The following is a 13,227-nucleotide window of genomic DNA, read 5'->3' as shown; positions in this document are numbered from 1 at the left end:
TACTTAAATTATGTCTAAAAATAAAATATTTACGTAAAGTTCAAAGGTATTACGTAAAACTCCATTTTTCACAAGATTTATGGATTTTTCTCATAAAATAAAAGGGTTACGTAAATTTAGTCAAACCTTACATAAATTATATCTAAAAATAAAAGATTTGCATAAAATCCAAAATTTTTACAGAAAACTCTATATTTCACAAGGTTTCTGTATTTTATCTCCTAACATAACAAGGTTACGTAAATTTAGTCTAACTTTACGTAAATTATGTCTAAAAATAAAAGATTTACGTAAAGTTCAAATATTTTACGTAAAACTCTATTTTTCACAAGGTTTCTGGATTTTATTTCCTAAAGTAACAAGATTACGTAAATTTAGTCAAACTTTACGTAAATTATATCTAAAAATCAATGATTTACGTAAAGTTTAAAAGTTTTATGTAAAACTCAATTTTTCACAAGGTTTGTGAATTTTTTTATCCTAAAATAAGAAGGTTATATAAATTTATTCAAACTATACGTAAATTATATCTAAAAATAAAAGATTTATTTAAAGTTCAACGGTTTTACATAAAACTCTAATTTTCACAATGTTTGTGAATTTTTCTCCTAAAGTAAAAGGTTTACGTAAATTTAGTCAATCTTATGTAAATTATGTCTAAAAATAAAAGATTTACGTAAAATTCACAGGTTTTACGTAAAACTCTATTTTCACAAGATTTGTGAATTTTTTCCGCCTAAACTAAAAAGATTACGTAAATTTAGTCAAACTCTACGTAAATTATATCGAAATATAAAAGATTTACGTTAAGTTCAAAGGTTTTATATGTAAAACTCTAATTTTCACAAGGTTTGTGGATTTTTTCTCCTAAAATAACAAGGTTACATAAATTATGTCCAACTTAACGTCATTTATATCAAAATATAAAAGATTTACGTAAAATTTATAGGTTTTACGTAAAACTCTATTTTCACAAGGTTTGTGAATTTTTTTCTCCTAAAATAAAAATGTTATATAAATTTAGTCAAACTATACGTACACTACAAAAAAATCATGATATTATGACTAATTCTGTTGTAACGAAAGTATTTTTGTCACAATAAATATGGTTATTGTGACAAAATAAATTATTTGTCACAATAATTAATCTAGATACAAAAGATTGTGATGAAATACTTATTTTGACAAAATGTTGTCACTATACGTATATTTTGGAACGAAATCAATTTGTCACTACTATTTCGTAGCAATATATATGACATAATATTTTTGGGTTAAAATTGTAAACATATATGGAGACTATTATTTTGTCTCTAAAAAATTAATACTATTATGACAAAATAATTTTGTTACAACAACATATATCATCGATTTTTAATTTTATTATGATATTAGTGACTATGGCAAGAAATAGTGTGTGGTCACAATATGTTTCAAAATTATAACTATATATCTATTATTTTCTCTATTGGAAAAGAAAAGGAAAAGACGAAATTCATTAACAAAATGAAACCTAAATATAAAACAAGTGGATAACAGAAATTAAACTCATCTCTCTGGCGACCCCTCACTTTCCCCTTTCATATCAGAAACCCTATAACCAAACCCATCTCCCACCTTTGCTTCTTCTCCGGCCACCAACTCTTGCCACCACTTCCTATTTCTACCTTCTTCCATTCTGTTTTCCCCTTGCTCTTTATCCTTATCCGTCTCTGTGAATATCAATTTCAGATCCGTAAATTTTCTGAAAGACCAACATTGTAGCTCTGTCAGCCATTGTTGATGTTATGGTGTCTAATTGAAGTCTCTACTCACTTCTTCATACCCAATAGAATTTCAGGTTTGTTAATGTAAATGTTATCCGTATGATTTGGGTATTTATAAATTGGGTTTTTTCAATTTATTGCTCTGGTCTGAGTAGGGTTTCAGATTTTTGCAATACGGTGCCATTTGAGAGAATGCTGCAATTAATTCTCCATCGTTTATAGAGTACCGCTCCCGAAGCTTATAGAGCTGCCAAGGCTGCTTCTTCCATACAGTAAACTCTCAAATTAGATAATGTTTTATGTTTTTCGTTATTTGAAATTTGGTTTTGTTTCCACCCTAAACTATTTTAATTGAAATTGATATTTGTTGTATGTTGTAGACTCAGAAAAAAACTAGTGACAAATTTGGTTCAACGTTTATCCCTAGTTCAAGAAGTAGACGGCAATTTCTATATCAAGGTATGCAGCATGTTATTATTATTCAATATTTTGGGTACATTGACATTACTATTATTCAAAATTTTCTGGTAAATTTTCCTATTATATCTGTTGATCTTGTGTGCACTGTTATTGGTTTATGTGAATAAGGGGATGGTTTTGGTATGGCGGATGTACAAATGAATTTGATCCAGCAAATACTAACACCCGCAACACTCGCCAATTCTAGATTGCATATCTTAATTTTCTGTAACATGTCATATGGTCTTGTTAATTTGATTGTGTCAAATGATAAGGTACTAAAATAGGTCTATGGTTGTTAGGGAAGTATCAATTTAGGCTCCACGTAAAAAATAACACTAATATAGGCCTTTAAAAAAAGGTACCAATTTAGGCATCGATAATGGAACGAAACACGACGTTGACATTACTCCGTTAAGTTCTATCGATTATACGTGGAGGGAGAAATCAAAACTTAACGGAGTAATAGAAATGACGTGTCCAATCTGTTCTCGAGACCTAAATTGATACTTCCCCCAAAACCATAGGCCTATTTTGGTACCTTATCCCAATTTTTATTATAAAAACTTGTGTTTTTTCTAGTATTTTAATTGTCATGAGCTGACATGAGATAGAGGAAATATTTTCTTGACAAGTTTAGACTAGGTCTAACAAAAAAATTGAAGTTTGATAACTCTGTTAAATGGTTTCTATAGCCTGATATGAAAATTTGCTTTTAAAAGGATAGTCTGGCTCTGATTTATCAGTTAGGAATTTACCACTTTGCTAAATATGACACAAAAATTACTCAAGTCAATTAGTTGTTTCAAGCATTGACTTTATGCAATTGTGAGATAGCTATTGATATTAAAGCAAGGTAATCTAATATATGTGATGCTATCTAGAAATAGAAATGAAGAATGAAATTATTTCTGCAGGGGGATGTGTTATATTATATATTTATATTCAGTTTGATAGTTCTCTAGCTGTAGGTGTAAAATTGGCAAAACAAATGTGGTTTTTCAATTCAGCGTCAATGACCAATCCACACTAGCAAAATAATTGAATCCAGGCCTCCTGCATATGCAACCTCTTATTTAAGCGTAATTTTATGTGTTATGATTATGAATTGTTTATGATGTTTCGTAGTTGTTTCTATTAGATTTTATATTTAGTTGATTCGTCAAGTAATCAAGGAAAAAAAGTTTCTATTACTACTCACTATAGGAAACTTTCTGTACGGTCAATGATATCTTTTTTCTCCATGATGCTTTTCTCCAACTAAAAATCTTCAATCCTTTGTCATCCTGTGTTTATTGTACCATATATTTAAGATCATGAATTGTTATTTTTTTCTCAGTTGTGTAAGAAAACTGTTAGATTTTGTTCATCCTTTGGATATTTAACAATTTAGACAGCAGTTCATGTCTTCTGGATGTAGAAAATTTGTTATTAACTTATTAAAAAGCTTTCCTTGTATACTTATTAGATGGGTTATAGTTTACTTTTTTGTTGCTTTCAGGATGATCTCGAGGCACCAAGAGTATTCTAAATTGGAGCAGCAGCAACAATTTCGCAAAACTACTGTCTCAAAATTAAAGTTGGATATTATTTTTAGATTTACTGTTTCTTATAAACATCTGGTGTTCTTCATTGTAATTAAATTAGTGGCTTTTCTATTGTTGATAATGTACATTTTTCTATTGTGGATTAATAGAATATTGGATTGAGTCTTGAGATATGATATTATATTCATTAGCTTGATATATAAAATGAATAATTAAGTTTTAAAGCAAAAAACTTATGACCAGAACATCTAACTTGTTAAAAAAAATCACACAATTGATGACGATGCACTAATCACAATATATTAAATAAATTGTAACAAATATTGCATTGGTCACATTTTAATAATAAATTAATTGTAACAAATATTCTTTTGTCATATTAACAAATTTTGTCACAATAGGTATTAAACATTTGTCCAACCAACTAACATTTTGTGACTAATATAATCTAGTAGCAACGAAATATAATCGATGTCATGACTAATTATTGGTCACAATATATACCGCAAAGGTGACGAATGAAATTTTGTCTCAAAATGATCTTAATAATGGAGACAAACTACAATTTCGTCACAAGAAACTTATTGAGACGAGCTTATTGCAACGAAGTTTGTGACAAAATATTTAGTCACTATATGTATATTGTGACAAAATAAGTATATGTTCTGACGGAATTTTTCGTCACAACAAATCCTTTTTTTTTGTAGTGGTAAATTATATCTAAAAATAAAATATTTACGTAAAGTTCAAAGGTTTTATGTAAAACTCTAATTTTCACAATGGTTGTGGATTTTTCTCGTAAAGTAAAAGGGTTACGTAAATTTAGTCAAACCTTACGTAAATTATGTCTAAAAATAAAAGCTTTACGTAAAATTCATAGGCTTTACGTAAAACTCTATTTTCACAAGGTTTGTGAATTTTTTCCCCCCTAAAATAAAAAGATTACGTAATTTAGTCAAACTATACATAATTATATCTAAAAATAAAAGATTTGCGTTAATTTCAAAGGTTTTATGTAAAACTCTATTTTCACAAGGTTTCTATTTAACGTTCATAATTTGCTTTTTACGTAAATAAAATCTAACAATAGAGGATAAGTTCAGTTTTGCCTGAAACTTGATTTTTCGCAAAGTTGGTGGATTTACATGAATTACTTCTGATAATATAGGATTTAAATTTCACATGAAATTAATAATTTTTTTGGATAATAATAAATACTAATAATTTACTAAAATTAAGTATGATTTCATGTGAATAATGTGTAAACTGAATTATTTTTGGTAAAATTTAAAGGTTTTAAGTGATTTTTTCCATAATTAGTGATTTCACTTTTTGGTTTTATACTTTTGAAGCTAGTTTATGAATTTTTGCCAACATTAGTAATTTTTTTTCTTTTAACAGTTTAAGCCAATTTGTGAGTGGGATGAGAATAACAACCTATCAAACTCCAATAAAAAAAATCGAAGCATTAGTGGGGAAGGAAAAGTAATTGAGGAAGGAGGTTAGTTAAAAAAAATTGTAACCGGATGAAACAGTTACCAATTTAAAACTAATTGAATCCATCATTACTATATTTTATTCTAGTATCAAATCAATGGTGATCACATCAACGTAAATTTTACTTTGTTTACAACAAAGTAACAGTAGCCCACACCCTATAATTACATATCGAGTAATTGATCGCCTATAAATTTATCATTCCTAGGTTGTTATTGGTAAGATATATAGGAATAAAAGATAGAAATAAGGTTTAACTATGAAGTTTTAATTTTTTTTAAATGACTCGTCGATGAACAACGATTGTTTCATTAAGTTGAACCTCGGCTCATCTAATGTCCTGGTTCTGCCACTACTGCTATATAATAGAAAATTTGAATGAACTAACTTGACAATTATTAAACTGTCATATCAGACATTTCCAAACATATTAATTTGTCGATAAACTGAAGTAGTTTTGCACATTTTTGTGGTTATTATTTCTAACTATATTAGTAACATAGTAAACATTTTAGACATTTTGACAAAAAAAGAGAGAGAGAGAGAGAGAGGTGGAATGGTTAAGAAGCAAACGGAGAAGAGAATTTGACGAAGGGAAAATCAATCAGTGACAGGTCTCACTACACTGATAAACAAGTTGAAAGAGAACGGTGGAGATCGGCAACAAGACTTCATCAGCAGCGGCAATCTGAGTGAGGCAATCGGAGTGACGGAAAATGGAGGAGGGAGATGGAGAACGTGTTTTGCCGTGAAAGAGACTTTTTATTTGATGAGCTGTTATAAGTGAAGGACAGGTGTCACTACAACAAATCATCACTTGCGCCACGATTAGAATCGTGGCACAAGTGTGATATTTCTGTGGCTATACTATTTAGCCACGAGAATTCAAGGTAGCTACTCCCGTGGCGCAAGTGAGCGTGGCTAGGTAGTTGCCACGAAAAATCATGGTTGTGGCTTAAATTGATTTTTATGCCACGAAAAAATCCGTGGCTAATCATATCCATTTGCCACAGGAAAAATCGTAGCAAAATTAAAATACTCGTGGCAAAACAAAGCAGCCTGTCGTAATTCATCCTAGCTAGCCACGGACATAACCGTAGCAAAAAATAGAATATTTTTGGCTAGAAACCTTATTGAGCCACAAGTATAACCGTAGCAAAGATAAAACACTTGTGGCTAGAAATCTTGCTTAGCCACAAATATAATCATGGCAAACTTCTTCTTTTTTCTTTGTAATTCGTGTTGGCCATATTTAACCCAATTTAAACTGTGAAAAAAATATTAATAGATTCAAATATGAAACAAGTCGAGGCATAGAATTTATTGGTGTCATTAGATCTATTTATATACATATTGAATATTGTGCAATTGACATCTGAATCAAATACTTTATATCCCCATAATATAAATATTTACAGTAAAAATATATATCTATCAAATAAAATACAATATCCAATCTCTTATAACTTCTATAAATATTGATCACGTTAACAACATTCATTTGTTGCGGATGGAGATACTAGCTCTTCGAACTTCTTTTTACCTGCAATACTAAGAAAATATGCTATACATTGTAGTAATTTATACAAAAACGACAAAGAAGCACAACATGATCACAAAATACTATGAATTCGCAAAGGCTAAACCAAACTATCATACTTTTCACCTTCTATGCTCTATTAAAAAGATAACATATAGTTGTATATTATACTGAAAACCACGTAGCACAACCAACAATTGACTAAGAAGTTATAGTACAGACCACTTCCATAGACTCAACATTGCTTGTATGCATGAATAATAACATTGTACGATATGCCCAAAAGTTGTATGGAAAATAAACAAGATAAGCATACAAGTCTACAATTTCAGAAGTAGAGTAATTGATCCACTTTTCAATTAATCAAATAATAATTCAATATAATTGAAATTACACCAAGATAAGGCTTCAAATTTTTTGGAATTGGATATTAATTGTGAGTTCATATCATCATCACTGATTAAAAAATCCCATATTGAAAGATCAAGCCAACTAATTAGCACATAATAGGGAGCTAAAAATCTTCCAGCAATAACTAAATCCTCTGGTTTCTCCATGAAAATAGAGAAGTCAAAAAAGAACAAAGCTCTAGTAACCAATCGTCTAATAATACCACATTGTTATCATGATATTCCTTTTTATATTTCTATCTTTCAATACTTTCAATGAAAGAAAAGCAAAAAGGTATTAAACTTACTAGCTTTATGTGGTGTGATGCCTCAAAGGAATTGTCTGCTCCATCTTCCTCAATGCTTTTCTTTAGCGTTTCTTTTTAGGTTGAAAATAATAAATCCAAAAACAAAAGCAATTTAAGTTCAAGACTTGATTTTACATTGTAATTACTTTCAAAACACAAACTTGGTTAAAATTGACATTTTTAACCAATGCATAACCCACAAATAATTGCAATAAGCAAAAAATTAGAAAAATGAACTAAATAAGAAAAAGAATAACAATTATAACTAACAGAAGATGATATGCATAATAAGCACAAAATGAGGATAGATAGGAGAAACCTTAATGACAATTCAGAGATTAAGGGAGAGAATGAAGGTTCTGATTGAGCAGAAGAACAAAGCCATTGAGCCTGAAATAAAATGATCTCTTTCACTCATAAAATTACTTTGATTCCACTTTATCAGATAAAATAACATAAAAAAAGACAGTCTTACAGAAAGTTAGATTGTAGTTGACAATTAGAAGCATGCATCAAGTAGCCCCAAATTAGAAGGCCATCATCGCCTTATAAAAGCATTACTAGTCTTTTGTGGAAACAACATGCAGTAAATGTTATAAAAAAAAAGTATAAGCTTTATACTCACCAAGATTCCAATAAAAGTTTGAACTTGATATCAGAATATAAATCTATCAAATATAAAAAATGAAAGAAAGAACTCACTGAAAGTACCAAGATAAATGTCCTTGTTTCCAGTGACTCTGCCTATCCTTGCTTGACATCTTCAATGCAGGTGATGTCTCCATAACATAGATATATGACAGTTAGAACAATGAGCTAACTTTATACTATTAAGAAGGGGCTTCTTGTGAAACCATGCAATAAGATTAATGAAAACCTTATTACTCCTCTATAAATTGAATCACTCCTAGAGAACCAAATGTTTTACTCCATAGAAATAGGGAAAAAATCAATTAATTAACTAACCATTCTCGTAATTAAGCAAAAAAATTGTCTTTACCGTCTTAAATGATTAACTTATTCCCGACGGCTCATCTATTCTTCATCTCTTCAGCTCATCCTGATATTTTTCCAGCTAAACGAAACGAAAACTAAGATTAAGATATATCTCGAGAAAGATTATACTAATTCATGAAAGGGGTTTCAAAATTTACAAGAAAATTAATGTGGGTGGAAGGGCCCCAGTACTTGAGGGCAGCAAGATCATATGTCCTTGCAGCTTTCTCTTCCATATCATATCAATGTGGCAATAGTCCAAAGGGTAAAAACTGAAATTAGAATAAGAATAAGGTGATTCAAGGTAATTATTTTATGAAAGATAGAGAAAAAAACCCAAGATAAACTGTTACATATAAAAAGATGAAATAACATCAACCATAATTGATTTTACACACAGTTAACATATATAGGGAATCCCTTTCTTTATATTCATAATGAATTTAAACATCCATATAATGAAAAAAACAGAAGCAGAGAAGGAATCAATGAATTGCAGAATGAAGTATTAGTAAATTAACATGAAATTAAGGAACTCAGCATTATGACAAAACGAAACTGGTTTGAAGTGCAATAGCTAATTAATGGATAATTAAATACCAGGCGTCATAGTTTGAAACAACAAACATAATATAACAAATTGGAAACTGGATTATATGAATTACCTCGAAAATGTGCAGTGTGGAAGCGACAAGCGTGAGGGTGATTTAGGGAAGGGTAAAATCGGGTTTGCAGTTCTTACATGTTCTGAGGGTTAGTTGCCGCTTGAGGATCCAATTGCAAGAAATCATTACGAATATAGGGTTTGAATCACAGTCGGTGGCCGACGGAACTCAAGATAAGAGAAGCATGCGTTTCGGAGAAGGACAAACAAACGAATCAGTGTACAATCGAAGGCCATCCGACACTTGAGAGCCAAAGAGTAGAGGGGGAATGGAGTTTGAAGAGGGAAATTTCTCAAAAATAGAAGCGGGAAAGAAGGGGAAGTTGAAGGGATAAGGATTGCAAGTGCTGAAGGCATGTAATTGGATTTTAAAAGGTTAGGACGAAATCCAGTAATAAATATTAAAATTTTCATCAATTTAAAACTTTATAATTTGTATACACTTAATTAATAAAATAATACTTTACAAATGTTGATTTAGCTAATTTTTCAAATGGGGCGTAGCCCCTCGTAGTTTACCAAAAAAAGCTAATTTTTCAAAGATAGTATAACTTTCTCCTATTTTTATTAAATGCAATAATTTTGATAAGTTTTGTTTTAATTAATTAGATATTGTAATTAAAAAACTAATCATTCAAAACTTTGTAAGTATTTATTTTCGTGTTAATTTTGTGTTTAGTGGTTTGATACAAACACGACTTCAAAATATCGTGTCATTTTCAGATTAATCCAAACGAATTTTTGTAGTTTCCCTCCACATAGAAAAAATGCAACAAATTAACATATTAAATTAAATTTAGTACAATTTTTATAAAATAAATTACATGTGGTATAAGTAATTTTATGCCACGAGTAATTTTTTTTTTTTCCGTGGCATAAATAGATTTAGCCACGGAAAAAAAAATACTGTAGCAAAATTCATGGCATAAGTATATGTTTGCCATAGAAAAAAATTACCCGTGGCATAAATACAACAAGTGGTCATAAGTTTGTAGTGGAATCTATTTTTTCCGTGGCTAAATTAAAATATGCCACGAAATTTGAATTCACGTGACATAATTCGTGACACAAGTAATGATTTGTTGTAGTGTGTCCATTAGTATATGGAAGGTTCTTTTAGTGAGTTGGAGGACCAGGACCTTCCTATAAACTCCCCACCTAATATAGGATCATTATATATGATCAAACGGGGGGCAATCATAACTTGATACAGAGACTACATAATAACTATAAATCTAGCCATGCTTTTTGTCATTGTATATGGTCAAACGATGGATAATCATGACTCGATATAAACGTATTAAATAGAAAAAAAAACTATGAGTTATGCTTAAATATTAGAAGATGAAAAAAGTATTTCATTGTGGTATTAATACCAAACCACTTCAAAAAAAAAACTCTAATGTCATTTGCCTTTATAAAAAGGGTCAAATATATGAATATCATAATTAAGTACAAAATTACAACTAAGTCATATCACTAAATTTAATTCTTAATATGTCATTATTCTCTCTATATATTATGATTTTATACCATAATTTAAAAATTATAGACTCAAATTCAGAAATTATAAACCTTAGAAAATATATTCTAGACTTCTAATTTATAAACTCTAATCCTTAAAATATATTAAAAGTACTGATTTTACTAGTTTGATATAATCCAAAATTATAACTTGTCATAGTTGTAAATAGTTTTTAAAATATGAATTTTCTGGGTAATTTTCCCTTATAAAAATGTCATTAACCACATTCAATTCACTCTTAAACAAATTGATTTTTCCAATTTTTTTCTTACTATTAACTCTTCCAATTCTTTTCTTAAAAAAAAACCCTTCCAAATCTTGTCTTTTGTTCTATAATATCACTAACAATTTTTACATTTAAAAAAATAATAACTAACAATTTATAAAAAAAGAAGAGTTAAGATGCAAAAATACCCCTAACGTTTTGGGCCAGGAGCAATTTTATCCCTGACGTCTAAAATGGTGCAATTTTACCCCTAACGTTGGAAGTCAAAAGCAATTTTACCCCTAACGTTGGAAGTCATGAGCAATTTCACCCCTAACGTTAATAAATTGGGTCGATTTGAGAAATAATTCATCAAACTGTCTTCTCGCTCATGAATCTTGTTATCTACACTTCATATGTGTGTTATTTTATCAGTAACAAATCACAAACATTCATTGGAATGTGAAAAAAATAAAAAAATATACTGTCTTTTTTGTACGGATTAGATAAAAAAAATTCTAAAAATCCACCGAATTTATAAATATTAATCTCAAATTCTATTATTAAATTATAAAAAATATGAAATCCTTTTTTTAGACGAATTATTATGCAATTGGTGCAGAATAATGAATAAAAATATCTGTATTTTATAATAGTGTCTGAAATTGACCCAATTTATCAACGTTAGGGGTAAAATTGCACCATTTTAGACGTTAGGGGTAAAATTGCTCCTAGCCCAAAACGTTAGGGATATTTTTGCACCTTAACCCAAAAAAGAATTATCATTTTTCTAAGTGCATGCCACATCATCAAAATCCCATCAAATCCAATTACCTTTTTTTTCTTACGATTAAACTCTTCCAATTCATACATTTTGTTCTATAATATCACTAACAATTTTTACATTTAAAAAAAATGTTCTGTTTGTAAGAGCATGCAACATCATCAAAATGGCATCTAAAATTCTCTTCTAATCTTCTTTCTGTTTCTGTTATTATATGTAATATAGATTTCATGATTTATATAATCTGTACTTATATGTTGTTTGATAGAAATAAAAATTAAGTGCTGAAAAAATATAAAATTAAATACTGAATTTTAAATATCGAATATAAACAATTAGTTGATAATACAAACACACGTGAATTACCTTAAAAAAATCACATTTAAATTAAATAAGTGCTTAATTTTTAATTTAAATGATTAGATGAGTTATCAAACAAGATATTGGCCTAAAATTTCAATTGCGTTTAATAACCCTATGTTCTTATCTAATTGATTCAATAACCTGTCCAGTTACATTCAATATCTCCATAATCTCGTCTAATTGCATTGGATAACCCAAAAATTCAACTGTCCCGTGAACTTTCAAAATTTCCTAATTTGTTGTCTATTTATCACATTCTTTTGATACGTGACAATCATTTTGAGACATGACGGAGCGTGTCTTCCATTTTCAGCATGCAACAAATTTATTAAGAATTATGAGGTTATTAGATACAATATGTGGGATCATTTGTAACTTTTAGAAATTCAGATGTTGCCCCTATACTCCAAAACTTTCCCTCCACTCTGAACTTTTTATTTGATGAGTCATATCCTCTGCACATAATAATTAAGATATTATATTTGCCATTTTATACAACTTAGCACATGACCTGTGTATTGTAACCAAATTAGCTATAAATTACACCCCTCTTCTCTCTTGCCCTCTCTTCAGATTATCAAAAAAAGACACAAATTCAATTTTCAAACCCTGAATCTATGGCTGGATATGGGTGGAATTCCAACAATCTTCCTACAAGCACGTACGCCGGCGCTCCACAAATCGCCTGTCGAATTTGTAACCAGGTTTTTGTGAGCACTGAAGCTTTTCTTCATCACATCGAAATTCACATGTCTACGGATCAAGATGGTTCTTCTGTTTCTGCCTCCAGAAGGATGCAGCAGCCACCACCATCTCTTAATGCTTCCGGTGGTGGCTTGAGCGGTCTCTCCGGTCAAAGAAACAACTTCAGTTTTCCCATTCCAAATGTTTACAGTACTATGTTTAATCCGAATCCTAATCAGTTTATTCATCCCGGGGCAGCCCCACAAATGTACTCTCCTTTTCCAACTGTGAGGAACAACTACGGGTTTGGGTCACAAAGTTTCCCTATCCCTTTTCAGGCTCCGAGGAAATTCACCAAGCCATTTCTTCAGCAGCTGGAGAAACCCTTGATCCCTATTTCTGATTCTGATTCCGAGTTTGAAGTGCTAGACTTGAACTTGAAGCTGTAGAGCAGCATAAAGATTAGGGTTTTGTTCAGGACAATACCTAACCCTAGCTAT

General features: G+C 30.0%; 2 long non-coding RNA genes across 4 annotated transcripts; one reads left to right on the top strand and one right to left on the bottom strand.

Annotated features, from left to right (window-relative positions):
* Positions 1-1,507: 1,507 nt before the first annotated feature.
* Positions 1,508-3,870, top strand: LOC136220766 (uncharacterized). Its single transcript, XR_010684710.1, has 4 exons — positions 1,508-1,840; positions 1,930-2,038; positions 2,147-2,225; positions 3,727-3,870. It is a non-coding gene; the product is annotated as an uncharacterized lncRNA (long non-coding RNA).
* A 2,759-nt stretch (positions 3,871-6,629) lies between these two features.
* LOC136220612 (uncharacterized) lies at positions 6,630-9,474 on the bottom strand. 3 transcript variants are annotated; one of them, XR_010684614.1, is made up of 8 exons: positions 9,168-9,474; positions 8,661-8,774; positions 8,507-8,581; positions 8,209-8,285; positions 7,982-8,071; positions 7,826-7,896; positions 7,507-7,577; positions 6,630-6,820 (listed from the first exon to the last, which is right to left on the bottom strand). It is a non-coding gene; the product is annotated as an uncharacterized lncRNA (long non-coding RNA). The 3 variants fall into 3 exon arrangements; XR_010684612.1 differs by having other exon boundaries at positions 8,209-8,581; XR_010684613.1 differs by lacking the exon at positions 7,982-8,071 and having other exon boundaries at positions 8,209-8,581.
* Between the last annotated feature and the right edge of the window lie 3,753 nt (positions 9,475-13,227).

The sequence above is a fragment of the Euphorbia lathyris genome, chromosome 2, assembly GCF_963576675.1.
Source record: "Euphorbia lathyris chromosome 2, ddEupLath1.1, whole genome shotgun sequence".
Classification (NCBI taxonomy): Eukaryota; Viridiplantae; Streptophyta; class Magnoliopsida; order Malpighiales; family Euphorbiaceae; genus Euphorbia; species Euphorbia lathyris.
The sequence above is the reverse complement of the archived record's forward strand: the minus strand, read 5'-3'. Positions and strand labels throughout refer to the sequence as shown.